Source organism: Pinus tabuliformis, chromosome 5_1, assembly GCF_031772625.1.
Source record: "Pinus tabuliformis cultivar Carrire ecotype Pingquan chromosome 5_1, CPIR1, whole genome shotgun sequence".
Taxonomy (NCBI): Eukaryota; Viridiplantae; Streptophyta; class Pinopsida; order Pinales; family Pinaceae; genus Pinus; species Pinus tabuliformis.
Genome location: NC_142305.1, coordinates 106653493 through 106671498, shown reverse-complemented (window position 1 = coordinate 106671498; position 18006 = coordinate 106653493).

Sequence of the window (18006 nt, the reverse complement as noted above, 5' to 3'; positions counted from 1 at the left end):
TTGATTTACCCAAATTTTCATGTATTAAACTTTAATCAGTATATCAGGAATTCATTAGATAGTGTGGTAAGAATAGATTAAAGAATCACACATAAGAAACACACATGAACACCAAGATATAAGGTGAAAACCACCTGCTGCAATCATCTCTGTGTTCTTTTAATAAGAAAATTTTGTTTTCAATTTTTGTACTAGTGCAGTCTTATACTAGTTCGTAGGTTTCTACCTACAGAAGGTTACAACCTTCTCTCGTTCTCCAACTTCTACTGGAAGGGAGCTACAAACCCCTAGCTCTTATACTAGCCAATGTATTTACTAGTACGAAGGCACCAATCTACAGAAGGCTACGACCTTCTCCTTTTCTTCCAAGGACCACGTTTCATAAATTTTCAGACTGGATCCATCAAAAACATTGTATCAAATATATCTGCATCAACCAATCACCTTTCGAACCAACCACAACTGAATCAATCAATCACTTTGACAACCCATCAATCTGATCATTCAGAATACTGTCACTAGAATATAGTAACTAGAACCCAAGCCAAAACCCGAAACACTGCAACAACAACCAGAAGCAACTAAAACATATTTTATAAGGTATACGCTGCTTCCATGTGTCGAAGCTGTGTGCACACGTTCTTTCCTCAAGGCGAACCAGCGTACAGATCTGCAAATCAAATTTATGATGTATATGCTACTTTGATATGCAGAACCAGCATGTATATGCTTCTTTTATAAAATGAACCTGTGTACAGATATGTAAATGATGATTTAAACATTACAATTATTCCAGACTTCAATTATACCTATATCATCATATTTACAAACTACAACATGCACCAGTTATCTAGATACATGGTTAAATTACATAAAGGTAATGCACTTCAAGCCTTGAGATCCTGATACATCATTAGATCTTATCTTTCATCATACGTTGATGTTCCTCCTTGGTTCAGATCCAGCAATGCACCATAACCCAATAGCCTGCATACTAGATCTCACACTTCATCAGATATTCAATGCTTGTGTGTCTTGGCCTAATGATCATATCTTCCTTTTATAGTCTTAGTCCTTTCTCAATACCATGGACCAAAACCACTTAGGACCAATACCTTGGATCAAATACCCAGGGTCAATACCTTGGACCAAATACCATGGACCAATACCATGGATCAAAATACCATGGACCAAATATTTCGGACCAAAAACTTAGTTTTCCAAGGTATACGCGCTTTTCCTTTTGTGAAAGTGCATGTGTACGTATACGTGACTTGTATACAGTGAACCTGCATGTATACACGGCTTGGCCAATGGTGAACCTGCGTATACCTCTCTTTCTTCACTGTGTGTAGTCTGATATGTAACTCTGTGCTGTTAACCTGGTATACTTGAGTTGCCTTCTGAACTGATTCGTTGAAGCTACCTTGCATTTTATCACATCTGTAAACACTACTGTCATGCATTTTGTCACATATGATATCTCTTCTGTATATTCATCTAGTTAACATAAACAAGTGAGTTGTTCTGCTATAAGTGGGTTGCCATCAAGTACAACATATACATCATAATGCCAACAATCTCCCCCTTTGGACTTGATGGCAACAACAACCACACCAAGTCACTCTCCCCTTTTGACATCAAGGGAAAAGGGTCATGCTCTCCCTGAGTGCATGCTGAAATCTCTGATATGCTGAAGTGTGCTAAATTGAGATCCCATGATCGAGTCCATGCTCCCCCTGAGCATAACCAAAGTCTGCAAAAAGATGTTCTAAGAGAAGAACATGACTCTATACATACATCACAAATGACCTTCCTATCACCAATGACTCATACATACATCCATCTCCCAACCAAGTGGGGATATACCAAATTGTTTATACATGGCAAAACAAAAACATTACATCATCCATCCCATGCATGGTGGGGTTACAAATTAGGTTTTATATTTACATTAAAAGATGTACATGACTTATATAACAGAGACCAAATATCTAAAACAAGACTGTGATAGTCATTAGCAACTATCATATGATCTGCACCATCAGTAGCATCTGTCAATCAACATCTAGAATAGCAACCTGTATATGTCCATCATTAGTTCCCAAACTATCATCAACCATGTTCTCCCCCTGAACCTGTTCCACCTGTTTACTATCAAATCTGATCATTGCATATGTCAGTAAGAGATATCAAAGCATCATCATCAATCATATATTCATTAAGTTATCAACAACTCTATGAGAACCAATATATTTCCACATGTTATCAGCAGAGTGAAACCATCATCAAACAGAGTAGATAATTGATAGAACCAAGGCAGACCCCCTTTTTTTTTATTTTGTCCCACTGTTTTCTTTCAAACTAGCATATATGTGATTGTGCCCATAGAAACCCGCGTATGTACGTGACTACGCTTTATGAAACTCGCGTATAACAACCTTTCTTTGAAGAAAATCATATTTAATAGTAGGATGATGCAGCAACTACTCCCAGCTTTTGTCTGAGATATTCAAATGTCTCTTTGGGCAGTGGTTTAGTGAATATATCAGCAACCTGTTCTTTGGAGGGAACATATTCCAGTTTGATTTTTTGTTCAAGCACTTGTTCACATAAGAAATGATATTTGATGGGTATGTGCTTGGTCTTGGAGTGCATGACTGGACTCTTTGAAATACTGATGGCACTTGTATTATCACACAGATTGGGGATAGGTGGAGTACATGTGATCTGAATGTCTTTCAAGGTTTGCATTATCCAAAGTAGTTGTGTGCAGTAAGATGCAGCAACCACGTATTCTGCTTCAGCTGTAGATAATGAAATTGAACTTTGTTTCTTGTTGAACCAAGACACTAACCTGGAACCCATATAGAATGAACCACCACTAGTGCTTTTTCTGTCATCAACACTTCCTACCCAATATGCATCTGTATATGCATGAAGTGTAGGATCGGTATCTCTAGGATACCATAAACCAAAGTTCTGTGTCCCTTGGAGATATTTGAAAATCCTTTTGGCTGCCTTAAGGTGTGTTTCCTTAGGATTTTCTTGAAATCTTTCAACTATTCCCACTGCATGCATGATGTCCGGTTGGGTACCTGTTAGATAAAGCAGACTTCTAATCATGGATCTGTAAGTTGGCTGATGTACTGCTGTTGATTCATCATTCGAGCTAAGACTGCATCAGGTTACCTTTGGGGTACATACTGGTTTAGAATCTTCCATGACGTACTTTTTCAGGATCTGTTTGAAATATTTGATTTGTGAGAGAAAAATACCATCTTTATTCTGCTAAACTTGTATACCAAGAAAGTAGGTGAGCTCACCAAGCAAGGACATTTCAAATTCTTGTTGCATTACTCAGGAAAATTTTTGACTCATGGATTCTTCATTGCTACCAAAAATGATATCATCAACATACACAACAATTATTAGCAATTTATCAATGTCCATCTTTGTATATAGATTGCTATCTGCTGACCCATTTGAAAAACCTTGTTGGTGGAGATATTTGTCAAGACAATAATACCATGCTCTTGCAACCTGTTTTAGACCATAGAGAGCTTTTCTGAGTTTGAATACAAGTTTTGCATCATTTCCAAGAATGAATCCTTCTGGTTGTTCAATATAGACTTATTCTTCTAACTCTCCATTAAGAAAGGTAGATTTTACATCCATTTGATATACTTTGAATTTCTGAAAACTAAAAAGAGCAAGAAACATTCTTATGGATTCAAGTCTAGCAACAGGTGCAAAATTTTCTTCAAAATCTATACCTTCTTGTTGAGCATATCCTTTGCAAACAAGTCTGGCCTTGTTTCTAATAACTTCTCCATTTTTGTTCAGCTTGTTTTTGAATATCCATTAAGTTCCTATGATATTCTTATCATGAGGTCTAGGAACTAATTCCCAACTATTATTCTTTTCAATTTGCTCAAGTTCTTCATTCATGGCCTTGACCCAACATTCATCTCTACATGCTTCATTCAAATTTTGAGGCTCAGTGGAAGATAGTAATGCTAGATAGCTTGAGGTTTCAGCAATAGTTCTTCTTGTCTGCACACCTGCCCCTTTTCCCCCCAAAATTTGAGTTTTTGGATGATTTTTCTGAACATACCTGGACAAAGTCTTTTCTTTTATCATTATCTCTTCTTCTGGTCTTTCATTGGTTTCTTCTTTAGAATTAGTGTGATTTGATGTTGGAAAATGATCCTCATCTTCTTCATTGTCATGATCTTCGGCTTTTATCTGTTTTGGATTTTTTCATGCTTCATCAACTACAACATCAATACTTTCAATAATTTTCCCAAGTCTTTTGTTATAACATTTATATCCTTTACTTCAGGAAGTGTAGCCAAGAAGGATACCTTCATTTGCTCTAGGTTCAAACTTACCAAGTTTTTCATCAGTCCTTTTGATGTAACATTTGCTTCCAAAAGCTTTGAAGTACTTTACCGTAGGAGTTTTACCATACCAAATTTCATGCGGAATTTGAGTGTTGTTTACTCGAACATTTGCTTGGTTGAGAATAGTGGGCGGCGAATGCAACTTCAACCGAGAAGGTTGCAGGAGTTCCAGATTCATCTAGCATAGCACAAACCATTTGTTGAATAGTTCTGTTCATCCTTTATACCACTCCATTTTACTGAGGAGTCCTTGCAGTGGAGAACTGCCTTTTTATTCCATGTTGTTCACATAAGTCAAAGAATTCATCCGAGGTAAATTCCCCTCCTCAATCAGATCTGAGGCATTTTATTTTGCGATCTGATTCATTTTCAACCAAAGCTTTGAAGGCTTTGAACTTTTCAAATGCTTCATCTTTATGTTTTAGAAGACCTATCCAACACATTCTAGAAAAATCATCAATGAACAATATACAATATTCTTCTCCACGAGGTGACTTTTTCCTTGATGGTCCACATAAATCAGTATGAACACATTGAAGAGGATTACTAGCTGATCCTTCCTTTTTGATGAATTGAGATTTGGTTTGCTTACCGAATTGACATGATTTGCATATAGTATTTCCAGGAACGTTGATATCTAGAAGATCTTGAACAACCTAGAATCTGCATGCTTTTCTTATTTGAGAAAAGTTTGGATGTCCCAATCTTCTATGCCATAGCTAGTTTTTATCATTTTTTCTTAGATAACACTGTTGTTTTCCTCCCTTGAGTATGTATAGGTTGTTTGGAGTTCTTGTACCTTTAATCATGGTTTCTCTTGTATCAAGCTCATGAAAAACACATCCATTTGATCGAAACACTACTTCATTTCCTTGATCACACATTTGACTCACACTCAACAGGTTATGTTTTAAGCCATAAACATACATAACATTTCTAGCTTTAACTTTTTCTTTCAAGAAAACAGAGCCTTTACCTTTTATGACAGTAGGAGTGTCATTTCCAAATGAGACACTCTTTTCCTTTTCTAAGGCATTATATGAGTGTAGTTTTTCTCTGTCACCTGTCATGTGTTTTGAGCATCCACTGTCGATGTACCACTGGTTTTCTTGTCCTTCTGCATACAAGGCTATACCACATCTTTCTGTTTGTGGTTCTTTCTTTCTCCATATTTTGGGATTTAATGGAGTTTTCTCCTTTTGAGATATTTCCGAAATTTACTCCTGCACTCAGATTCTTCATGGCCAAAGTTGTTATAGATTGAGCATTCTATTTCATTTTCATGAAGAGAAAAGTTATTATAGGAACTTTTCTTGATCCCTGTCAGATTCCTTTGATTTCGTGCTTCTCTAGTCATGGTGGTTTTCTAAGAAACACATTGAGCAGCTTTATGTCCAAAATTATGACATGAGAAACATTGACCATTGAAGAAGTTCCTTTGATTATCGAATCTACTGACCTGGTGATTGTAATTTCTATTGATATTCATCTTTGAGGAAAATTGAGTATGATTTACTTGAGGTTGGTTGTGGCTTCTGTTCATCCTTGAAGTAAATTGAGCTTGATTTACCTGGTGATCTGTTTTATGCTTTTGCTGACGATTGTCAAACTGTTCACTGCTCTTTGCTGTATCAAGATAGCTTTTAGTGGAGGTTGACGGCTTCTGTGAATGAGATGCTTCTTCAGTATATCCAAGACCTGTCTTTATCAGAGGAGAATGATACACTTTGATAATTTCATTTAAGGTTTCTGATCCTTTAGCAAATCTAAGATTGAGATCTTTCGTTTTCTCAAGATCCTTTCTTAGACCCACAATTTCACATTCTAGTTTTTCATTGTGTTTTTCTCTTTCTGCAAGTTGGTATGTCAAGGTATCTATAACCATATTCTTTTCTTATAAATAGATCTTGAGTTTAGAGATTTCTTCATAAAGCTCATCTTCATCTAAAGCATCCAAAAAATCATCATCTTCATAGGTCATCAGAAGTCTATATTCATTACTATTTTCATCTTAATCACTATTTGATAAACCATCACTATCTTCATGAGTATAGTAGCTTTTTTTACTTACACTTTGTTTTCTATTCCATTTTTCAGATTCCTTCTGTTTATCATATTTATATTTATGAGGACATTTGGCAGCATAATGATTGACTCTACCACAAGAAAAACATTTGAAAGGTAGTTTACCTCTGAATCTTCCGGAACTCCGTTGAAGGTTCTTGACAAAGTTTGCTTCTTCTTCTCCTTCTAAAATATGTCCTTATTCATTGAGTTCTTCTTTTCCTTTTGCTGAAGCTTTAAATACAACTTCTCTCATATATGATGGACCTCCTTTCCTCATCTCAAAGGCAGTTAAGATTCCGTGTAGCTGTGTCATAGTAATAGTCTGTAGATCCTGCTTTTCTTCTATGGCAAATACTTTTGATTCAAACTTAGCAGACAAAGATCTTAAAACTTTTTCAACTAAAGTAACTTCTTTTATCTCTTCACCCAGATTCTTCATGCAATTAACAATCTCATCTATACGTAAGAAGTAACTAGCTATACTTTCATCATTGTGCATCTTGAGAGTTTCATATTGAATTCTGAGAGTTTTTGTGTGCACACATTCTTTCCTCAAGGCGAACCAGCGTACAGATCTGCAAATCAAATTTATGATGTATATGTTACTTTGATATGCAGAACTAGCGTGTATATGCTTCTTTTATAAAATGAATTTGCGTACAGATCTGTAAATGATGATTTAAACATTACAATTATTCCAGACTTCAATTATACCTATATCATCATATTTAGAGACTACAACATGCGCTAGTTATCTAGATACATGATCAAATTAGATAAAGATAATTCGCTTCAAGCCTTGAGATCCTGATACATCACTAGATCTTATCTTTCATCAGACGCTAAGGTTCCTCAGTTCAGATCCAGCAATGCACCATAACCCAATAGCTTACATACTAGATCTAACACTTCATCAGATATTCAATGCTTGTGTGTCTTGGCCTAATGATATTCTCCTACTTTTATAGTCTTAGGCCTTTCTCAATACCATGGACCAAAACCACTTAGGACCAATACCTTGGATCAAATACCCAGGGTCAATACCTTGGACCAAATACCATGGACCAATACCATGGATCAAAATACCATGGACCAAATATTTCGGACCAAAAACTTAGTTTTACAAGGTATGAGCACTTTTCCTTTTGTGAAAGTGCGTGTGTACGTATACACGACTTGTATATAGTGAACCCACGTGTATACGCAGCTTGGCCAATGATGAACCTGTGTATACCTCTCTTTCTTCATTCTGCGTAGTCTGATCTATAACTCTGTGTTGTTAACCTGGTATACTTGAGTTTCCTTTTGAATTGATTCCTTGAAGCTTCCCTGCATTTCATCACATCTATAAACACTACTGTCATGCATTTTGTCACATATGATATCTCTTCTGTAGATTCATCTAGTTACCATATACAAGTGAGTTGTTTTGCTATAAGTGGGTTGCCATCAAGTACAACACATACATCATATTGCCAACATTTATTTCTTGCAAGCCCATGTAATAGGTCCAAAAGAAAGACTGAAGACATAACCTGCAGTAGACTGCCGATCATTAGGGTCACCAGCCCAATCGGGATTAGTGAAACCAACCAATAGAGGAGATGCTTTGCATTGTAATGAATCCCAAACTGAACTGTACCTCAAACATAGTGAAGTATTCTTTTAGCTGCTTTCCAATGACTTTCATGTGGGTTTTGCATAAACTGAGAAATAAGGCCAACAATAAAGGAAAGGTCAAGACGAGTATGGGTCAGATACAAAAGTTTTCCTACAAGCTGACAACATAAGGTAGCATCAACTTCAGTGGAAGTACAAGTGACTGAAAGTTTGGCTCCAGATGGAAAGGGAGAAGGGGTTGGCCTACAGTCTTCCATGTGAAAATGGCATAGAAGATCACAGGAATACCTGGACTGGGAAATGGAAATACCTTCCTTAGTTTGCAAGACTTTAAAACCAAGAAAATAATGAGCTCAGTCTGTCATTTCAAACTTCTTTTTAAGGCTGGACTTCACATGGTTTATAAGGTTGGGATCACTACTAGCAAGGATAATATCATCAACATAAAGAACAAGAATGATAAGAGACTTACCCACTTTCTTGGTGTAGACAGTATTGTCAGAATGACACCTAGAAAAGCTAGTATCTAAAATAAAGCTATCCATTTTGACATACCAAGCCCGAGGGGTTTGCTTGAGACCATAAAGGGATTTCCTGAGCTGACATACAAGGCTGGAGTCTATTTTTATAAAGCCAGGAGGTTGTTCCATATAGATTTCTTCATGCAATTCCCCATGCAAGAAGGTAGATTTAACATCCATCTGATGGACTTCCCATTTGAAAGAGGTAGCAAGGGAAAGAACAAGACAGATAGAGTTCATTTTAGAAATAGGGGAGAAGGTTTCAATACAGTCAATGCCTTCAACTTGTGAAGAGCCCTTAGCAACAAGACGAGCTTTATGTTTATCAACTTTTCCATCTAGTCCAAACTTGGTTCTATAAACCCATTTACATCTAACAAGTTTTCTTCCCTTTGGAAGAGGAATAAGATCCCATGTATCATTTGCTAACAATGAACGATATTCTTCATTCATAGTTGCATCCCAATCTAGATGGCTTGAAGCTTCTGCAAAGATGTCAGGATCATGATTCGTTGAAGCTTGAACCAGTAAAGAAGAGGCTCTATCGAACTAAGAACATGTAAGTCACTGATCTGTAGGATCACCTGCAAGAGCACCTGCTGCTTCCTGAGTATTATGGACCCATTTTGGAAGCTGAGGAGCTGAAGGAGGATCCTAAGAAGGTGGGGGATGATTGTCATCCTCGCTGTCATCATCTGAAGAAGAAATTTTTTCAGAAGTAGAAGGGATAGAGAGAGGTAGCACATCCGCCAAACTAGGCTCATAGGCCGATATATTTTCATCAAACTTTACATCTCTTCTAATGATAACATTTTTTGACTTAAGTGGAATAAGTTTATATCCTTTGACATCTTCAGAATATCCAACAAAAATACATTTTTCACTCTTAGGTTCTAAAGCTTTATGTTTCTCATATGGAATATGGGCCCATGCTGCACTTCCAAAAACACGAAAGTGACTTACATCTAGTTCTATTGAGCTCCATGCTTCTTCTGGAGTGATATTCTTTAAAACCTTAGTAGGAGTGCGATTTACTATGTAATTTGCACAGTTAATTGTTTCTGCCCAAAAATTAAGACTAAGTCCTTTAGATTGAACCATACAATTAGCCGTTTCCTTTAAGGTGCGATTCTTCCTTTCAACTACACCATTTTGTTGTAGAGTATATGGAATAGTATGTTGCATTTGAATTCCATGTTCAGTGCAAAAGTTGATGAATTTGTTGTTAACATATTCTCCACCATTATCTAATCTTAGCTTAATAATTTGATGTCCAGATTGTTTCTCAAAAAGGCCTTAAAGGCCAAGAACATGTTAAAGACTTCACTCTTGAGTTTTAAGAAGTATACCCAAGTGTGTCTGGAGAAATCATCAATGAAAGTTAAGAAATACTTGTAGCCAGAGAATGAAACAATTGGAAGTGGACCACATAAATCACTATGCACAAGCTGTAAAGGGGTTGAGGTGTGCCAAGAGGCACGTTTTTCAAAACTATCCCGATGATGTTTTCCGAGTACACATCTAGAACAAACACCATCTCTGGAAGATACCATAGGAAGACTTGTCACCATATTTTCTTTACATAGATTTTGAAGGGAGCGATAGTTTAAGTGACCAAATCGCTTGTGGCAAAGTTTGCTCACTTCATCATTATGAGCAACAAATACAGAGGGAAGTGTTGATGACCCAAAGTTGTTAAACTTATACAACCTTGTAGAGTCATCAGCAATGCTAGTAGCTAAAATCTGTCTAGGATCTATTAGGTCCTTAATTACAACATCATGAGGTGAAAATTCAACGATTTTACCTTCACCTAAATGAGTTATCTGATATATATATAGAAGGTTGTAGGATAAGGTTGGAACACATAATACATCATTAAATTGACCATTGTCTAGATGAATAGTTCCGATCCCTACAACACTAAGAGATCTATCATCACCAACATATATATTTTTGGTGTTACAATCATTTAAAGAAGAAAACATGGCTTTGTTTTTAGCCATGTGATAAGAAGCTCCAAAATCAATGATCCACTCATGAGAATGAGAAGAAGAAGATACATTAAGTGCATAACGAGAACGAGATGCTTAACAACCACATGCAAAAAGTGTTTTTCTTGAAGATGAAGTTGAAGTTGAAGAATGATCCAAATGGATGTTATGCTTATTCATTTCTACTTCCAAGGCTTGTATCTTCTTAAAGAATTTGGATTCCAAGTGGCCATCTCAATTACAAAAGTGTCAATGTCTATCAGTCTTCTTCCCTTTATTTTTATTTGCCTTATCATTTTGTTGAAATGATTTTTCATTTTGAGTCTGAAATTGCTTATGACCCTTGTTTGGTTTAGGACCATTCTTTTTAGGATACTGATTCTTAGGATTCTTTGAATTTGGTTGCTGCTAGGCGGCTAAGGCTTTCTTAGAAGATTTTCCAAGATTAAGAAGACCAAGATGTAATAGTTTTTCTTGTTCTCTTATTAAAGAATCACAAAAAGCAACAAAAGAGGGGGACTTGTAGTCTTGTCCTTGAGAAATAAATGCTTCTCTAGTAGAATGGAAGGTGGAAACAAACATAGAGTAGGCTGGTCCCAACTTAGTAAGAATGGAATAGGTAAGGCTACCATCTTCTTTCTTAACCTTAACACCTTCCAAGAGAAGTCTAAGGGTTTTGAACTTGGAAAAATAATCTTCAATTGAAGGAAAATTATTGGGGTAAGCAACTGATTTTCGAGTTGATGGGCTGTAATTTCATTTTTAATTGCAAAAACTTTAGTGAGTTGTTTCATTGCTTCATTAGGGGTATCAAGTTTTGCAATATGGAATCTAAGGTCTGGAGAAATAGACATCCCCATCAACCCACATGCTTGATCTTGCATATTTCCCATTTGGATGCCTTATCTTCATCTTTAGGTTTAGTTTCTTGGCCTGAGGCTATTCTATAAAGACCTTTACCTCTAAGTAAATCCACAATGTAGGACCACCATGGGAAGTAGTTGGTGTTGTCAAGAATAACTTGGCATGGGATTTCTATTTTAAGAGAAACTAAAGCTGTAGATGCTGAAACTAAGTGTTCTAATAGAAATATCTCGAAAAATTAGGCCGATTAAAAAAAGGCTCTACAAATGGCTTCCGTTGAAGAAGTTATGGATTTTTGAAGAAAAGTTGTTGAAGATGTTGACGAAGTGCGTGAATGTGTGGAAATGAATGATAATGTTATATTTAAAAAAAATCCCCCCTTTTCCAAACTTAATCTAATTAGCTCACTTAAAAAAATAAAATTATGTGACCACTTTTATAAATAAGTGAAAGTCACTTTTACAATGGTACTTTATGAGCTACCCACTAAATTGTAACTTCAATAAAATATAAAGGGACTTTAGAATTATAAGTGACTAACTTTTTATAATGGGTGAGAACACTTTCACATAAAGTAACTTTAAAACATAAGTTACATGTGCTTTTTGAAAAAGTAACTCAACAAAAAGAAATACTTGAACTCAACACCTCTATTCTCATAAAGTAACTTTGGACCAAGTGAGCTAGTTTAAAAAGTTAGTAATTTTTGTAAAAGAGGAAAGTTTTTTTTTTTGCAGTCACTAGAGCTTTGGGGTGCGTGCTTACTTGAAAAATCTCTTCTTTCCTACAAAACAAAAAACCACAAAACCCAACACGAACATACAAAAAAAAACAGACCTTATGCCTTGAAGTTAGGCTTTGCCGGAAACTAAATATTTTCCTCAATGTTTTTGATTTTCTGACATCACACTAAGACGCGGTGGAAAAGAGCATACACATGAGAAAAATCCTTCCTTTCTATTTCTAATTTTCCCAGATCACATAGAGTCATGGGCCAAAGAGCATATGCAGAAATGAAATGTATAGATCCGGTAATAAAAAACAGAGAGATAAATAAACCGAAATAAACAGAGAGATAAATAGCTAAAACTGAAAATAAAGATTGTATACCTCTAGATCTTAAAAATGGCGTAGCTATGGATACTAGAAACCTTTTCGCATCAAATGAAAGGGGTTCCTCACTGGAAAAGATGCTCCTAACACAATAGAGTAGTCCTCTCGGCCTAAAAGCAGTTAGAAACAATAGATCTAGGAAACAATAGTCGGATGTGGTTGTACCGGCTTCCGATTTGGATCACCAACAAATACGACCCTCAAATAGCTCTGATACCATGTAGGAATTTATAGGGTAAGTTCTTTAGATATAACACCAAAGGACACCGCTCTCAAATAGATCACAGATCAATACACCAGTATTCTTGACGTGGTTAAAACCCTCAAAGAGGGAAATAGTCCATGACCTGAGCCAATTCCGCCACTTCAGGAAATTTATTAATAAAAGAAAGAAAATTTACATAAGCTTCTCTTATGAACGATTACCCTACAAATTACAATCCATGCTATTTAAATAGAGATCATGGACCAATCGGATGCTAAGCCACTGATCAAGTGTCGGTAATACCGAGGGGAGAATGAACCATTGGATCACTTAATGTCTAGAACATATTGTGACCTGTTACACTAAAATTTGTCACCATGACTGTTTGCAGTCAGTATGGCTCCATCAATAACCATATTGTCCTCCTTGGTAAGTCTTATACCTCTGCTCCTCATGTCAAACTCCAAAAAAGAGAGAAAGCCTTTACAAAATCAATATAACTCTGGTTCCACACTTTCTCTTACTCTTACCTGCGGGCCCGCACCTCAAGTACATAATACCTGCGTACTTGTACGCTCTGTCTATAAAGGGGTGGGTGCGTACCCCTGTAAAAGTCAAAAGGCGCAAGTTTTACTTCAAAAAACTTACTTGCGGTCGATTCTAGAGCATTCTAGAAGATGGTTTGACGTGGATTGAGTGCCTCCAGATGGTTCATGCATCCCAATGAAAGAGGAGCTAATCCCTTGACCAAAGGAGCTATCCCTTTGAAGGAGGGCTTTATCCCTTTGAAGGAGGACCTAGTAACTTCCCTCCATTGCATTATAAATACAGGCATTGGGCCAGAGGCAAGGGAGGTTGAAAGCTGAACATTCCTAAGGGTAGATGCTGCTGAAATTAAGACTCCCTTATAGAGCTTGAGAGGAGAGATCACATTCCTTTCTTAGCTTCATTTGGAAGTGGGTGAGCTGATCAAAGTAGAGGAGAACTCTTGCTGGACCCTGGGAGGGACCTGCACAACACCAAGGCGTTGGTTGTAAGGTTTCTTTTGTTTCCAATTAATACAATTAAGTTCATTTTTCTCAACAAGTTGTTATATATAATTTGTTTCATAAACTCCTTGGTCTTTATGATGAATATGTTTTATTATATGAGTTATTCAGGTGCTATGTAATCGTTTGCTTGTTTGTGTATGCAGGCTTCAAGGAGAGGAGCTCATCTGGATCGAAGAGGCTTGGCCGCTACAAACAGCGTTGGACTAAAGGTAAGCCTTAAACACCTGGTTGCTTTTATTTTAAATACATATTTAGGGAAAGATAGTGCTTGATTGTTTTGTTTGTCACTAGAAAAGCCTTAGTTTCTAGGGAGGTCAGTTTTGTCCGCAAAATTGACTCTTTCCGCATGACAAAATGGCGACCATACTGGGGACTTGATTGTTTTCTTTGTCTATACTTTGACCTGAGAAACTGTATTTTCTGTTTCTGTTTTTGACTTGATGATTGTGGGATTGGGTGAATTTAGTTAATTTTGAGTTAGTTTTCATTTTTCATAGTTTTGGGAGAAGTACGCACCCTCTGAGTTAAGCACAGTGCGTACCTGTACGCACTTTTGCTTTGTGCACAGAGCGTGGATGCACCTGTGTCAACAGGTTGCCTACGTACCCTGTCAAAAATTTGAAAATTTTTAAATTTTTCTCTTTTTTATCAGTTTAGAATTTGTTTATAGGTTTTAGCCACTGCCCAGACCTGCATGTGACTTGTCAGAAACTTTCCTTGGTTAATTCCATTGGCATTCCTGTTTTAAGCTTTTATCAATTGGGCGTTTTGAGTCTCTTTTTTGAGAAATTCTTAATTTGATTTCCTTTGGTCATTACTTGGATGTTTGTCTTAGTCTTTTCACAATTTTGCATCTTTTTGCTTTTGTTTTTGGGGGGGCTAAATTGTGTATGACTGTTAATCGCCTTTGAGTGTTTTTATTTTTTGATCTTTGGAACTCTCACCCAATTTTCTCGACTTGCACTTGATTGGTTCTTATATTACATTAGAATCGTCTTGTGTTTGAGAATTCTCTTGCATAGATCACATTTGCATAATTAGAATTATCATTTTCAGAATATGAATGAAAAATGTGCATAGATTACATTTGCATACTTTTCAAGTGAATTGTGCATAGATTACAATTGCATAGTTTACATTATGAAAAATCAATCGTAGATTTAGATCAGTTTTCTTTGATTTGAATTTACACAAAAATAAAAATAAAAAAAACAACTATTTTGGAATTGATTTTCATTAGTTTTTCTTGATGAAATTAGTGCATTAGAGAATTTGTTATATTTTCTCTTAGTGATCAATTTTTTGCATTATTGGAAGTGAATGGAAACTCTCTCCTTACTTTAGTTAGGATTCATCAAATTGAAAGGATTACATTATCACATTCGATTGCATTCAGTTTTGATTCGGGTCATAACACCGTTGGTTTCGTATCCATTTACCCCTTTGAGTAATAACAGCCTAAATAACACATCGCTTAATTAAAATTCATCTAGTAATTTTTACATTTCTAGGGCTCTGATACACCAACATAGCTTAGGCTAGTGTCTTGGAGTAGGAGAGTAATTAACTCTCCAAGACAGTAAAAACAAACAAGTAGCTGTATCTTGTGGTAGGAAGAAATCCAATTGTTGCATTTATGCTCTGGGAAAGCTCCTCTTAAAGGAGAAGCACGAGATCGTGTCCGAACCAGTGTGGGAATCAATCCTTCCTCATTGGGAACGACGCCAGATATTCATGTATTAAAAACAGTAAACCTCGGATTAACCATCGTCGAGGAGCCTGGGGTCACTTGTTGGTAAACCTTGGATGATGTCAAGGAGCCTTCAAGGGGATTGAGCTTGCTACTCTGCCCTTGCGTGCGTATCGGATCGTAGATTGTTCCCCCAGGCATATTTGTTTCAGTTGGTAACCTTAGTGGCCATATTCTTTAGGATTCTTCCTAAGGTGACGGTGGTGGGAAGATCCCACTGTACCTGGAGCAGACGTCGGCTAGACTCACTTGGATTTTCCGAGGGGTTCTCTTCACTCGAGACAGTTAAGTGGAGGAATTTGTGCCAGTCTATTCATTAAGCAGGTTGCCGGGGTAACTGTTCCAACCGCCATTTCTGTATTGAATTTTGCGACGTTGGATTTCATCACCAACTAGTGTTTTTGGTACGGAAAGTTACTGTTTGTGTGTGGTTTGACTCCTAGATTTGATAGCGCGTGTTAATTTGTTTTTTTTTACTTTTAGAGACCATAGGTGTGAATTGTGAATTTTAATTGTTAGGTGTGAATTGTGAATTGTTAATTTTAGTTTTAAATTGTTAATAAAATTCACTGAAGTTGAATATAATGGCAACTGTTCCAGAATTTACCAACCTAGGAACCCCTCTTAACGAGGACCCTAGTACTTTTCCTTTCTTTGGAAATGTTGATCCCCCTTATATGGCTACTTTGTCATTACCTGGATTTACAATAGGTTTACCGATATGGTTATTTTCAACTTCGTTGGCCCCAAATACTCCAATTGTTCCACCTCAACCGAATGCTACACCTCAACAAAGTTCACCATCTCAACATCACCAACCTTCTGCTGACCCTTTACCTTCTTCGCCTAATTTTTCTTCCTCCATTTCTTCCTCTTCGCTTGGTAAAAGCCTTGATGCTAGTAACCAGGTGGCTAAGAAGAAGAAGAAAGGGAAGAAGAAGAAGAAGAAGAAAAAGCAAGATAAGGAAGAGGTCAACCAACCAACCATGACTGTAAGTGTTAGTTTTGTTGAGGAAAACTCCGACATGCATCGTAAACCCAAATACCCTTGGAGGCTTTGTAAGGGTGACCACTTCGTTATCAATTGTCCTGGTATTCCAAAGGTCTTGGAATTATGGTCAGAAAAATCTCATCAACTTTCCATTGATCCATCAACCAGTGATAGTCAGGTTCCTGGGAAAAAGGGTAAATTTAGGTTTCCTTGTAAGTTATGCAAAGGAAGTCATCAAACTCACATTTGCCCTCACATGGATGAAGCCTAAAAATTATTGGAAAACCTTACTGTTCCACAACAAGAATTTCCAACTGGTTACCGTAAACTTTCTCCCAACCTACCGTCAACTGACGGAGTGATTGATCTAATTTCAAGTACAGCCGATCACACTCTTCCATTGGAGAGTGAAACTCACGTCACTCAGGTTGATGATCCATTAGTTGATCAAGTGGTCGATTCAATTTCACATTCGGTCGATCCCACTTTCCCTTTAGAGAGTGAACTTCATACCGCTCAGGTTCTTTTTGTTACATCAGATTCTTCTACGCCGGGGGGCATTTCACCTGTTTCTTTAGAACCCCCTCCAAGTACCGAGGTCTTTTCCTTTGATTGGAATAGATTGACAGAACCTCGTCTTCCTTCCTCCATCCCTTTCCAAATCATTGTCAAGGTTGGTGGTAGGGACATGCATCGCACACAGGTAGATGAAGGTGCTTCTGTTAGTATTTTATCCTCAATTGCTTGGAAAGCTTTGGGTTCCCCTCAGCTTGCACCTATTACGCAGAATTTGAAAGCTTTTAACAAAACCATTAGTGAACCTTTAGGGATCCTTCCTAATTTTTCTATTACCGTGGAAGGTAAAACTGTCTGTATTGATCTTATGGTAGTTCAAGGTCCCTTGGATTTCAATTTACTCCTTGGGTGAGACTATGTTTATGCAATTAAAGCTGTCGTATCGACACTCTTTCGCATGATGTCTTTCCCTCACAATGGAAATATTGTGACTGTAGACCAGCTTTCGTTCCCTAGTCTTGTTTCAACTACCAATAATATGACAGCCCTGAATGTTCCTGATTCTCAAGTGGTATCTACCCCGCCACGGGTTAATTATGTGGCAACTGGTCCCATGTTTTCAGTTACCGATGTAAGTGAGCCTCTCACTGTTTTCTCATCTTCCTTTGATTTAGATCAGGTAATTGACATGGAAAACTCTATGGGATTATTTGAACCCGATGTTCTTATCCCTTTTGAGTCCCTTGACATGTGTTCCTTCCAGAGAACTATTCTTCCTTCTGATGAAGACCTCTTGGAAGCCATGATCAAGGTGTGTCCATTGACATGTCTTTCTTCTAGTTGGAAGCGATGATCAGTGAGCACGAGGATAGTTTGTTCCTCTCTCAACCTCGTTAAAAAATGAAAT